Consider the following 13,782-nt stretch of genomic DNA (forward strand, 5'->3'; position numbering starts at 1 on the left):
TTACAGCTCACCGTTGTGCCCCATAAGCCTAAACAAGGTGTGTACATTTGAAACCTTCGGGTAATGTGTCAAAAGTGTTATGAGTGGGATGCATTTGACTTATTTGGCCACACCTGTTAATTACAGCGTTATAACACCTTTATTAAGCTTAATATCGGTTTGTCCATTATTTACCTATGGAGACCCTGTCAAATAAGCTATGTGTGGCATGTACATTTGTAACTTATTTAATGGGGACCTCGTAGGTAAACCATGGACAATGCCTATATCTGTTTTACCTGTTAATTACAGTGTTATAAGACGTTTATTAAGCTTAATATCGGTTTGTCCATTATTTACCTATGGAGACCCTGTCAAATAAGTTATCTGTGGCATGTACATTTGTAACTTATTTAATGGGGACCTCGTAGGTAAACCATGGACAATGCCTATACCTGTTTTACCTGTTAATTACAGTGTTATAAGACGTTTATTAAGCTTAATATCGGTTTGTCCATTATTTACCTATGGAGACCCAGTCAAATAAGTTGTCTGTGGCATGTACATTCGTAACTTATTTAATGGGGACCTCGTAGGTAAATAATGGACAATGCCTAGTTGTGTTAATATTCAATGACTTATTAAACTCAAACCAACTGTAAAGCACAAAAGAGACACTGGGCTTCGTGGTGATGTGTTTTACAGCTCACAGTTGTGCCCCATAAGCCTAAACAAGGTGTGTACATTTCAAACCTACGGGTAATGTGTCAAAAGTGTTATGAGTGGGATGCATTTGACTTATTTGGCCACACCTGTTAATTACAACGTTATAACACCTTTATTAAGCTTAATATCGGTTTGTCCAATATTTACCTATGGAGACCCTGTCAAATAAGCTATGTGTGGCATGTACATTTGTAACTAATTTAATGGGGACCTCGTAGGTAAACCATGGACAATGCCTAGTTGTGTTAATATTCAATGACTTATTAAACTCAAACCAACTGTAAAGCACACAGGAGACACTGGGCTTCGTGGTGATGTGCTTTACAGCTCACAGTTGTGCCCCATAAGCCTAAACAAGGTGTGTACATTTGAAACCTACGGGTAATGTGTCAAAAGTGTTATGAGTGGGATGCATTTGTCTTATTTGGCCATTACCTGTTAATTACAGCATTGTAGAACCTTTATTACGCTTAATATCGGTTTGTCCATTTTTTACCTATGGAGACCCTGTCAAATAAGTTATCTGTGGCATGTACATTTGTAACTTATTTAATGGGGACCATGTAGGTAAACCATGGACAATGCCTATGTGTTTTTACCTGTTAATTACAGCGTTGTTACACCTTTATTAAGCTTAATATCGGTTTGTCCATTATTTACCTATGGAGACCCTGTCAAATAAGTTATGTGTGGCATGTACATTACTAACTTATTTAATGGGGACCACGTAGGTAAACCATGGACAATGCCTATGTGTTTTACCTGTTAATTACAGCGTTATAACACCTTTATTAAGCTTAATATCGGTTTGTCCATTATTTACCTATGGAGACCCTGTCAAATAAGTTATCTGTGGCATGTACATTTGTAACTTATTTAATGGGGACTTCATAGGTAAAAAATGGACAATGCCTAGTTGTGTTAATATTCAATGACTTATTAAACTCAAACCAACTGTAAAGCACACAGGAGACACTGGGCTTCGTGGTGATGTGCTTTACAGCTCACAGATGTGCCCCATATGCCTAAACAAGGTGTGTACATTTCAAACCTACGGGTAATGTGTCAAAAGTGTTATGAGTGGGATGCATTTGACTTATTTGGCCACAACTGTTAATTACAGCGTTATAACACCTTTATTAAGCTTAATATGGGTTTGTCCATTATTTACCTATGGAGACCCTGTCAAATAAGTTATATGTGGCATGTACATTTGTAACTTATTTAATGGGGACCTCGTAGGTAAATAATGGACAATGCCTAGTTGTGTTAATATTCAATGACTTATTAAACTCAAACCAACTGTAAAGCACACAGGAGACACTGGGCTTCGTGCTGATGTGCTTTACAGCTCACAGTTGTGCCCCATGAGCCTAAACAAGGTGTGTACATTTGAAACCTACGGGTAATGTGTCAAAAGTGTTATGAGTGGGATGCATTTGTCTTATTTGGCCATTACCTGTTAATTACAGTATTGTAGAACCTTTATTAAGCTTAATATCGGTTTGTCCATTATTTACCTATGGAGAACCTGTCTAATAAGCTATGTGTGGCATGTACATTTGTAACTTATTTAATGGGGACCTCGTAGGTAAACCATGGACAATGCCTCTATCTGTTTTACCTGTTAATTACAGTGTTATAAGACGTTTATTAAGCTTAATATCGGTTTGTCCATTATTTACCTATGGAGACCCTGTCAAATAAGTTATCTGTGGCATGTAAATTACTAACTTATTTAATGGGGACCACGTAGGTAAACCATGGACAATGCCTATGTGTTTTTACCTGTTAATTACAGTGTTATAAGACGTTTATTAAGCTTAATATCGGTTTGTCCATTATTTACCTATGGAGACCCTGTCAAATAAGTTATCTGTGGCATGTACATTTGTAACTTATTTAATGGGGACTTCGTAGGTAAAAAATGGACAATGCCTAGTTGTGTTAATATTCAATGACTTATTAAACTCAAACCAACTGTAAAGCACACAGGAGACACTGGGCTTCGTGGTGATGTGCTTTACAGCTATCAGTTGTGCCCCATAAGCCTAAACAAGGTGTGTACATTTCAAACTTACGGGTAATGTGTCAAAAGTGTTATGAGTGGGATGCATTTGACTTATTTGGCCACACCTGTTAATTACAGCGTTATAACACCTTTATTAAGCTTAATATCGGTTTGTCCATTATTTACCTATGGAGACCCTGTCAAATAAGTTATCTGTGGCATGTACATTTGTAACTTATTTAATGGGGACCTCGTAGGTAAACCATGGACAATGCCTATACCTGTTTTACCTGTTAATTACAGTGTTATAAGATGTTTATTAAGCTTATTATCGGTTTGTCCATTATTTACCTATGGAGACCGAGTCAAATAAGTTATCTGTGGCATGTACATTTGTAACTTATTTAATGGGGACCTCGTAGGTACACCATGGACAATGCCTATATCTGTTTTACCTGTTAATTACAGTGTTATAAGACGTTTATTAAGCTTAATATCGGTTTGTCCATTATTTACCTATGGAGACCCTGTCAAATAAGTTGTCTGTGGCATGTACATTTGTAACTTATTTAATGGGGACCTCGTAGGTAAATAATGGACAATGCCTAGTTGTGTTAATATTCAATGACTCATTAAACTCAAACCAACTGTAAAGCACACAGGAGACACTGGGCTTCGTGGTGATGTGCTTTACAGCTCACAGTTGTGCCCCATAAGCCTAAACAAGGTGTGTACATTTGAAACCTACGGGTAATGTGTCAAAAGTGTTATGAGAGGGATGCATTTGTCTTATTTGGCCATTACCTGTTAATTACAGCATTGTAGAACCTTTATTAAGCTTAATATCGGTTTGTCCATTATTTACCTATGGAGACCCTGTCAAATAAGTTATCTGTGGCATGTACATTTGTAACTTATTTATGGGGACCTCGTAGGTAAACCATGGACACTGCCTATATCTGTTTTACCTGTTAATTACAGTGTTATAAGACGTTTATTAAGCGTAATATCGGTATGTCCATTATTTACCTATGGAGACCCTGTCAAATAAGTTATCTGTGTCATGTACATTACTTACTTATTTAATGGGGACCACGTAGGTAAACCATGGACAATGCCTATGTGTTTTTACCTGTTAATTAAAGCGTTATAACAACTTTATTAAGCTTATTATCGGTTTGTCCATTATTTACCTATGGAGACCCTGTCAAATAAGTTGTCTGTGGCATGTACATTTGTAACTTATTTAATGGGGACCTCGTAGGTAAATAATGGACAATGCCTAGTTGTGTTAATATTCAATGACTTATTAAACTCAAACCAACTGTAAAGCACAAAAGATACACTGGGCTTCGTGGTGATGTGTTTTACAGCTCACAGTTGTGCCCCATAAGCCTAAACAAGGTGTGTACATTTGAAACCTACGGGTAATGTGTCAAAAGTGTTATGAGTGGGATGCATTTGTCTTATTTGGCCATTACCTGTTAATTACAGTATTGTAGAACCTTTATTAAGCTTAATATCGGTTTGTCCATTATTTACCTATGGAGAACCTGTCAAATAAGCTATGTGTGGCATGAACATTTGTAACTTATTTAATGGGGACCTCGTAGGTAAACCATGGACAATGCCTATATCTGTTTTACCTGTTAATTACAGTGTTATAAGACGTTTATTAAGCTTAATATCGGTTTGTCCATTATTTACCTATGGAGACCCTGTCAAATAAGTTATCTGTGTCATGTACATTACTAACTTATTTAATGGGGACCACGTAGGTAAACCATGGACAATGCCTATGTGTTTTTACCTGTTAATTAAAGCGTTATAACAACTTTATTAAGCTTATTATCGGTTTGTCCATTATTTACCTATGGAGACCCTGTCAAATAAGTTGTCTGTGGCATGTACATTTGTAACTTATTTAATGGGGACCTCGTAGGTAAATAATGGACAATGCCTAGTTGTGTTAATATTCAATGACTTATTAAACTCAAACCAACTGTAAAGCACAAAAGATACACTGGGCTTCGTGGTGATGTGTTTTACAGCTCACAGTTGTGCCCCATGAGCCTAAACAAGGTGTGTACATTTGAAACCTACGGGTAATGTGTCAAAAGTGTTATGAGTGGGATGCATTTGTCTTATTTGGCCGTTACCTGTTAATTACAGTATTGTAGAACCTTTATTAAGCTTAATATCGGTTTGTCCATTATTTACCTATGGAGAACCTGTCTAATAAGCTATGTGTGGCATGTACATTTGTAACTTATTTAATGGGGACCTCGTAGGTAAACCATGGACAATGCCTATATCTGTTTTACCTGTTAATTACAGTGTTATAAGACGTTTATTAAGCTTAATATCGGTTTGTCCATTATTTACCTATGGAGACCCTGTCAAATAAGTTATCTGTGGCATGTAAATTACTAACTTATTTAATGGGGACCACGTAGGTAAACCATGGACAATGCCTATGTGTTTTTACCTGTTAATTACAGTGTTATAAGACGTTTATTAAGCTTAATATCGGTTTGTCCATTATTTACCTATGGAGACCCTGTCAAATAAGTTATCTGTGGCATGTACATTTGTAACTTATTTAATGGGGACTTCGTAGGTAAAAAATGGACAATGCCTAGTTGTGTTAATATTCAATGACTTATTAAACTCAAACCAACTGTAAAGCACACAGGAGACACTGGGCTTCGTGGTGATGTGCTTTACAGCTATCAGATGTGCCCCATAAGCCTAAACAAGGTGTGTACATTTCAAACTTACGGGTAATGTGTCAAAAGTGTTATGAGTGGGATGCATTTGACTTATTTGGCCACACCTGTTAATTACAGCGTTATAACACCTTTATTAAGCTTAATATCGGTTTGTCCATTATTTACCTATGGAGACCCTGTCAAATAAGTTATCTGTGGCATGTACATTTGTAACTTATTTAATGGGGACCTCGTAGGTAAACCATGGACAATGCCTATACCTGTTTTACCTGTTAATTACAGTGTTATAAGATGTTTATTAAGCTTATTATCGGTTTGTCCATTATTTACCTATGGAGACCGAGTCAAATAAGTTATCTGTGGCATGTACATTTGTAACTTATTTAATGGGGACCTCGTAGGTACACCATGGACAATGCCTATATCTGTTTTACCTGTTAATTACAGTGTTATAAGACGTTTATTAAGCTTAATATCGGTTTGTCCATTATTTACCTATGGAGACCCTGTCAAATAAGTTGTCTGTGGCATGTACATTTGTAACTTATTTAATGGGGACCTCGTAGGTAAATAATGGACAATGCCTAGTTGTGTTAATATTCAATGACTCATTAAACTCAAACCAACTGTAAAGCACACAGGAGACACTGGGCTTCGTGGTGATGTGCTTTACAGCTCACAGTTGTGCCCCATAAGCCTAAACAAGGTGTGTACATTTGAAACCTACGGGTAATGTGTCAAAAGTGTTATGAGTGGGATGCATTTGACTTATTTGGCCACACCTGTTAATTACAGCGTTATAACACCTTTATTAAGCTTAATATCGGTTTGTCCATTATTTACCTATGGAGACCCTGTCAAATAAGTTATCTGTGGCATGTACATTTGTAACTTATTTAATGGGGACCTCGTAGATAAACCATGGACAATGCCTATACCTGTTTTACCTGTTAATTACAGTGTTATAAGATGTTTATTAAGCTTAATATCGGTTCGTCCATTATTTACCTATGGAGACCGAGTCAAATAAGTTATCTGTGGCATGTACATTTGTAACTTATTAAATGGGGACCTCGTAGGTACACCATGGACAATGCCTATATCTGTTTTACCTGTTAATTACAGTGTTATAAGATGTTTATTAAGCTTAATATCGGTTCGTCCATTATTTACCTATGGAGACCGAGTCAAATAAGTTATCTGTGGCATGTACATTTGTAACTTATTAAATGGGACCTCGTAGGTACACCATGGACAATGCCTATGTGTTTTTACCTGTTAATTACAGCGTTGTAACACCTTTATTAAGCTTAATATCGGTTTGTCCATTTTTTACCTATGGAGACCCTGTCAAATAAGTTATCTGTGGCATGTACATTTGTAACTTATTTAATGGGGACCATGTAGGTAAACCATGGACAATGCCTATGTGTTTTTACCTGTTAATTACAGCGTTGTAACACCTTTATTAAGCTTAATATCGGTTTGTCCATTATTTACCTATGGAGACCCTGTCAAATAAGTTATGTGTGGCATGTACATTACTAACTTATTTAATGGGGACCACGTAGGTAAACCATGGACAATGCCTATGTGTTTTACCTGTTAATTACAGCGTTATAACACCTTTATTAAGCTTAATATCGGTTTGTCCATTATTTACCTATGGAGACCCTGTCAAATAAGTTATCTGTGGCATGTACATTTGTAACTTATTTAATGGGGACTTCATAGGTAAAAAATGGACAATGCCTAGTTGTGTTAATATTCAATGACTTATTAAACTCAAACCAACTGTAAAGCACACAGGAGACACTGGGCTTCGTGGTGATGTGCTTTACAGCTCACAGATGTGCCCCATATGCCTAAACAAGGTGTGTACATTTCAAACCTACGGGTAATGTGTCAAAAGTGTTATGAGTGGGATGCATTTGACTTATTTGGCCACAACTGTTAATTACAGCGTTATAACACCTTTATTAAGCTTAATATGGGTTTGTCCATTATTTACCTATGGAGACCCTGTCAAATAAGTTATATGTGGCATGTACATTTGTAACTTATTTAATGGGGACCTCGTAGGTAAATAATGGACAATGCCTAGTTGTGTTAATATTCAATGACTTATTAAACTCAAACCAACTGTAAAGCACACAGGAGACACTGGGCTTCGTGCTGATGTGCTTTACAGCTCACAGTTGTGCCCCATGAGCCTAAACAAGGTGTGTACATTTGAAACCTACGGGTAATGTGTCAAAAGTGTTATGAGTGGGATGCATTTGTCTTATTTGGCCATTACCTGTTAATTACAGTATTGTAGAACCTTTATTAAGCTTAATATCGGTTTGTCCATTATTTACCTATGGAGAACCTGTCTAATAAGCTATGTGTGGCATGTACATTTGTAACTTATTTAATGGGGACCTCGTAGGTAAACCATGGACAATGCCTCTATCTGTTTTACCTGTTAATTACAGTGTTATAAGACGTTTATTAAGCTTAATATCGGTTTGTCCATTATTTACCTATGGAGACCCTGTCAAATAAGTTATCTGTGGCATGTAAATTACTAACTTATTTAATGGGGACCACGTAGGTAAACCATGGACAATGCCTATGTGTTTTTACCTGTTAATTACAGTGTTATAAGACGTTTATTAAGCTTAATATCGGTTTGTCCATTATTTACCTATGGAGACCCTGTCAAATAAGTTATCTGTGGCATGTACATTTGTAACTTATTTAATGGGGACTTCGTAGGTAAAAAATGGACAATGCCTAGTTGTGTTAATATTCAATGACTTATTAAACTCAAACCAACTGTAAAGCACACAGGAGACACTGGGCTTCGTGGTGATGTGCTTTACAGCTATCAGTTGTGCCCCATAAGCCTAAACAAGGTGTGTACATTTCAAACTTACGGGTAATGTGTCAAAAGTGTTATGAGTGGGATGCATTTGACTTATTTGGCCACACCTGTTAATTACAGCGTTATAACACCTTTATTAAGCTTAATATCGGTTTGTCCATTATTTACCTATGGAGACCCTGTCAAATAAGTTATCTGTGGCATGTACATTTGTAACTTATTTAATGGGGACCTCGTAGGTAAACCATGGACAATGCCTATACCTGTTTTACCTGTTAATTACAGTGTTATAAGATGTTTATTAAGCTTATTATCGGTTTGTCCATTATTTACCTATGGAGACCGAGTCAAATAAGTTATCTGTGGCATGTACATTTGTAACTTATTTAATGGGGACCTCGTAGGTACACCATGGACAATGCCTATATCTGTTTTACCTGTTAATTACAGTGTTATAAGACGTTTATTAAGCTTAATATCGGTTTGTCCATTATTTACCTATGGAGACCCTGTCAAATAAGTTGTCTGTGGCATGTACATTTGTAACTTATTTAATGGGGACCTCGTAGGTAAATAATGGACAATGCCTAGTTGTGTTAATATTCAATGACTCATTAAACTCAAACCAACTGTAAAGCACACAGGAGACACTGGGCTTCGTGGTGATGTGCTTTACAGCTCACAGTTGTGCCCCATAAGCCTAAACAAGGTGTGTACATTTGAAACCTACGGGTAATGTGTCAAAAGTGTTATGAGAGGGATGCATTTGTCTTATTTGGCCATTACCTGTTAATTACAGCATTGTAGAACCTTTATTAAGCTTAATATCGGTTTGTCCATTATTTACCTATGGAGACCCTGTCAAATAAGTTATCTGTGGCATGTACATTTGTAACTTATTTATGGGGACCTCGTAGGTAAACCATGGACACTGCCTATATCTGTTTTACCTGTTAATTACAGTGTTATAAGACGTTTATTAAGCGTAATATCGGTATGTCCATTATTTACCTATGGAGACCCTGTCAAATAAGTTATCTGTGTCATGTACATTACTTACTTATTTAATGGGGACCACGTAGGTAAACCATGGACAATGCCTATGTGTTTTTACCTGTTAATTAAAGCGTTATAACAACTTTATTAAGCTTATTATCGGTTTGTCCATTATTTACCTATGGAGACCCTGTCAAATAAGTTGTCTGTGGCATGTACATTTGTAACTTATTTAATGGGGACCTCGTAGGTAAATAATGGACAATGCCTAGTTGTGTTAATATTCAATGACTTATTAAACTCAAACCAACTGTAAAGCACAAAAGATACACTGGGCTTCGTGGTGATGTGTTTTACAGCTCACAGTTGTGCCCCATAAGCCTAAACAAGGTGTGTACATTTGAAACCTACGGGTAATGTGTCAAAAGTGTTATGAGTGGGATGCATTTGTCTTATTTGGCCATTACCTGTTAATTACAGTATTGTAGAACCTTTATTAAGCTTAATATCGGTTTGTCCATTATTTACCTATGGAGAACCTGTCAAATAAGCTATGTGTGGCATGAACATTTGTAACTTATTTAATGGGGACCTCGTAGGTAAACCATGGACAATGCCTATATCTGTTTTACCTGTTAATTACAGTGTTATAAGACGTTTATTAAGCTTAATATCGGTTTGTCCATTATTTACCTATGGAGACCCTGTCAAATAAGTTATCTGTGTCATGTACATTACTAACTTATTTAATGGGGACCACGTAGGTAAACCATGGACAATGCCTATGTGTTTTTACCTGTTAATTAAAGCGTTATAACAACTTTATTAAGCTTATTATCGGTTTGTCCATTATTTACCTATGGAGACCCTGTCAAATAAGTTGTCTGTGGCATGTACATTTGTAACTTATTTAATGGGGACCTCGTAGGTAAATAATGGACAATGCCTAGTTGTGTTAATATTCAATGACTTATTAAACTCAAACCAACTGTAAAGCACAAAAGATACACTGGGCTTCGTGGTGATGTGTTTTACAGCTCACAGTTGTGCCCCATGAGCCTAAACAAGGTGTGTACATTTGAAACCTACGGGTAATGTGTCAAAAGTGTTATGAGTGGGATGCATTTGTCTTATTTGGCCGTTACCTGTTAATTACAGTATTGTAGAACCTTTATTAAGCTTAATATCGGTTTGTCCATTATTTACCTATGGAGAACCTGTCTAATAAGCTATGTGTGGCATGTACATTTGTAACTTATTTAATGGGGACCTCGTAGGTAAACCATGGACAATGCCTATATCTGTTTTACCTGTTAATTACAGTGTTATAAGACGTTTATTAAGCTTAATATCGGTTTGTCCATTATTTACCTATGGAGACCCTGTCAAATAAGTTATCTGTGGCATGTAAATTACTAACTTATTTAATGGGGACCACGTAGGTAAACCATGGACAATGCCTATGTGTTTTTACCTGTTAATTACAGTGTTATAAGACGTTTATTAAGCTTAATATCGGTTTGTCCATTATTTACCTATGGAGACCCTGTCAAATAAGTTATCTGTGGCATGTACATTTGTAACTTATTTAATGGGGACTTCGTAGGTAAAAAATGGACAATGCCTAGTTGTGTTAATATTCAATGACTTATTAAACTCAAACCAACTGTAAAGCACACAGGAGACACTGGGCTTCGTGGTGATGTGCTTTACAGCTATCAGATGTGCCCCATAAGCCTAAACAAGGTGTGTACATTTCAAACTTACGGGTAATGTGTCAAAAGTGTTATGAGTGGGATGCATTTGACTTATTTGGCCACACCTGTTAATTACAGCGTTATAACACCTTTATTAAGCTTAATATCGGTTTGTCCATTATTTACCTATGGAGACCCTGTCAAATAAGTTATCTGTGGCATGTACATTTGTAACTTATTTAATGGGGACCTCGTAGGTAAACCATGGACAATGCCTATACCTGTTTTACCTGTTAATTACAGTGTTATAAGATGTTTATTAAGCTTATTATCGGTTTGTCCATTATTTACCTATGGAGACCGAGTCAAATAAGTTATCTGTGGCATGTACATTTGTAACTTATTTAATGGGGACCTCGTAGGTACACCATGGACAATGCCTATATCTGTTTTACCTGTTAATTACAGTGTTATAAGACGTTTATTAAGCTTAATATCGGTTTGTCCATTATTTACCTATGGAGACCCTGTCAAATAAGTTGTCTGTGGCATGTACATTTGTAACTTATTTAATGGGGACCTCGTAGGTAAATAATGGACAATGCCTAGTTGTGTTAATATTCAATGACTCATTAAACTCAAACCAACTGTAAAGCACACAGGAGACACTGGGCTTCGTGGTGATGTGCTTTACAGCTCACAGTTGTGCCCCATAAGCCTAAACAAGGTGTGTACATTTGAAACCTACGGGTAATGTGTCAAAAGTGTTATGAGTGGGATGCATTTGACTTATTTGGCCACACCTGTTAATTACAGCGTTATAACACCTTTATTAAGCTTAATATCGGTTTGTCCATTATTTACCTATGGAGACCCTGTCAAATAAGTTATCTGTGGCATGTACATTTGTAACTTATTTAATGGGGACCTCGTAGATAAACCATGGACAATGCCTATACCTGTTTTACCTGTTAATTACAGTGTTATAAGATGTTTATTAAGCTTAATATCGGTTCGTCCATTATTTACCTATGGAGACCGAGTCAAATAAGTTATCTGTGGCATGTACATTTGTAACTTATTAAATGGGGACCTCGTAGGTACACCATGGACAATGCCTATATCTGTTTTACCTGTTAATTACAGTGTTATAAGATGTTTATTAAGCTTAATATCGGTTCGTCCATTATTTACCTATGGAGACCGAGTCAAATAAGTTATCTGTGGCATGTACATTTGTAACTTATTAAATGGGGACCTCGTAGGTACACCATGGACAATGCCTATATCTGTTTTACCTGTTAATTACAGTGTTATAAGATGTTTATGAAGCTTAATATCGGTTTGTCCATTATTTACCTATGGAGACCCTGTCAAATAAGTTCTCTGTGGCATGTACATTTGTAACTTATTTAATGGGGACCTCGTAGGTAAATAATGGACAATGCCTAGTTGTGTTAATATTCAATGACTCATTAAACTCAAACCAACTGTAAAGTACAAAAGATACACTGGGCTTCGTGGTGATGTGTTTTACAGCTCACAGTTGTGCCCCATAAGCCTAAACAAGGTGTGTACATTTGAAACCTACGGGTAATGTGTCAAAAGTGTTATGAGTGGGATGCATTTGTCTTATTTGGCCATTACCTGTTAATTACAGCATTGTAGAACCTTTATTAAGCTTAATATCGGTTTGTCCATTATTTACCTATGGAGACCCTGTCAAATAAGTTATCTGTGGCATGTACATTTGTAACTTATTTAATGGGGACCTCGTAGGTAAACCATGGACACTGCCTATATCTGTTTTACCTGTTAATTACAGTGTTATAAGACGTTTATTAAGCGTAATATCGGTTTGTCCATTATTTACCTATGGAGACCCTGTCAAATAAGTTATCTGTGTCATGTACATTACTAACTTATTTAATGGGGACCACGTAGGTCAACCATGGACAATGCCTATGTGTTTTTACCTGTTAATTAAAGCGTTATAACAACTTTATTAAGCTTATTATCGGTTTGTCCATTATTTACCTATGGAGACCCTGTCAAATAAGTTGTCTGTGGCATGTACATTTGTAACTTATTTAATGGGGACCTCGTAGGTAAATAATGGACAATGCCTAGTTGTGTTAATATTCAATGACTTATTAAACTCAAACCAACTGTAAAGCACAAAAGATACACTGGGCTTCGTGGTGATGTGTTTTACAGCTCACAGTTGTGCCCCATAAGCCTAAACAAGGTGTGTACATTTGAAACCTACGGGTAATGTGTCAAAAGTGTTATGAGTGGGATGCATTTGTCTTATTTGGCCATTACCTGTTAATTACAGTATTGTAGAACCTTTATTAAGCTTAATATCGGTTTGTACATTATTTACCTATGGAGAACCTGTCAAATAAGCTATGTGTGGCATGAACATTTGTAACTTATTTAATGGGGACCTCGTAGGTAAACCATGGACAATGCCTATATCTGTTTTACCTGTTAATTACAGTGTTATAAGACGTTTATTAAGCTTAATATCGGTTTGTCCATTATTTACCTATGGAGACCCTGTCAAATAAGTTATCTGTGTCATGTACATTACTAACTTATTTAATGGGGACCACGTAGGTAAACCATGGACAATGCCTATGTGTTTTTACCTGTTAATTAAAGCGTTATAACAACTTTATTAAGCTTATTATCGGTTTGTCCATTATTTACCTATGGAGACCCTGTCAAATAAGTTGTCTGTGGCATGTACATTTGTAACTTATTAAA

The sequence above is a fragment of the Triplophysa dalaica genome, chromosome 17 (genome assembly GCF_015846415.1).
Source record: "Triplophysa dalaica isolate WHDGS20190420 chromosome 17, ASM1584641v1, whole genome shotgun sequence".
In the NCBI taxonomy this organism is placed as follows: Eukaryota; Metazoa; Chordata; class Actinopteri; order Cypriniformes; family Nemacheilidae; genus Triplophysa; species Triplophysa dalaica.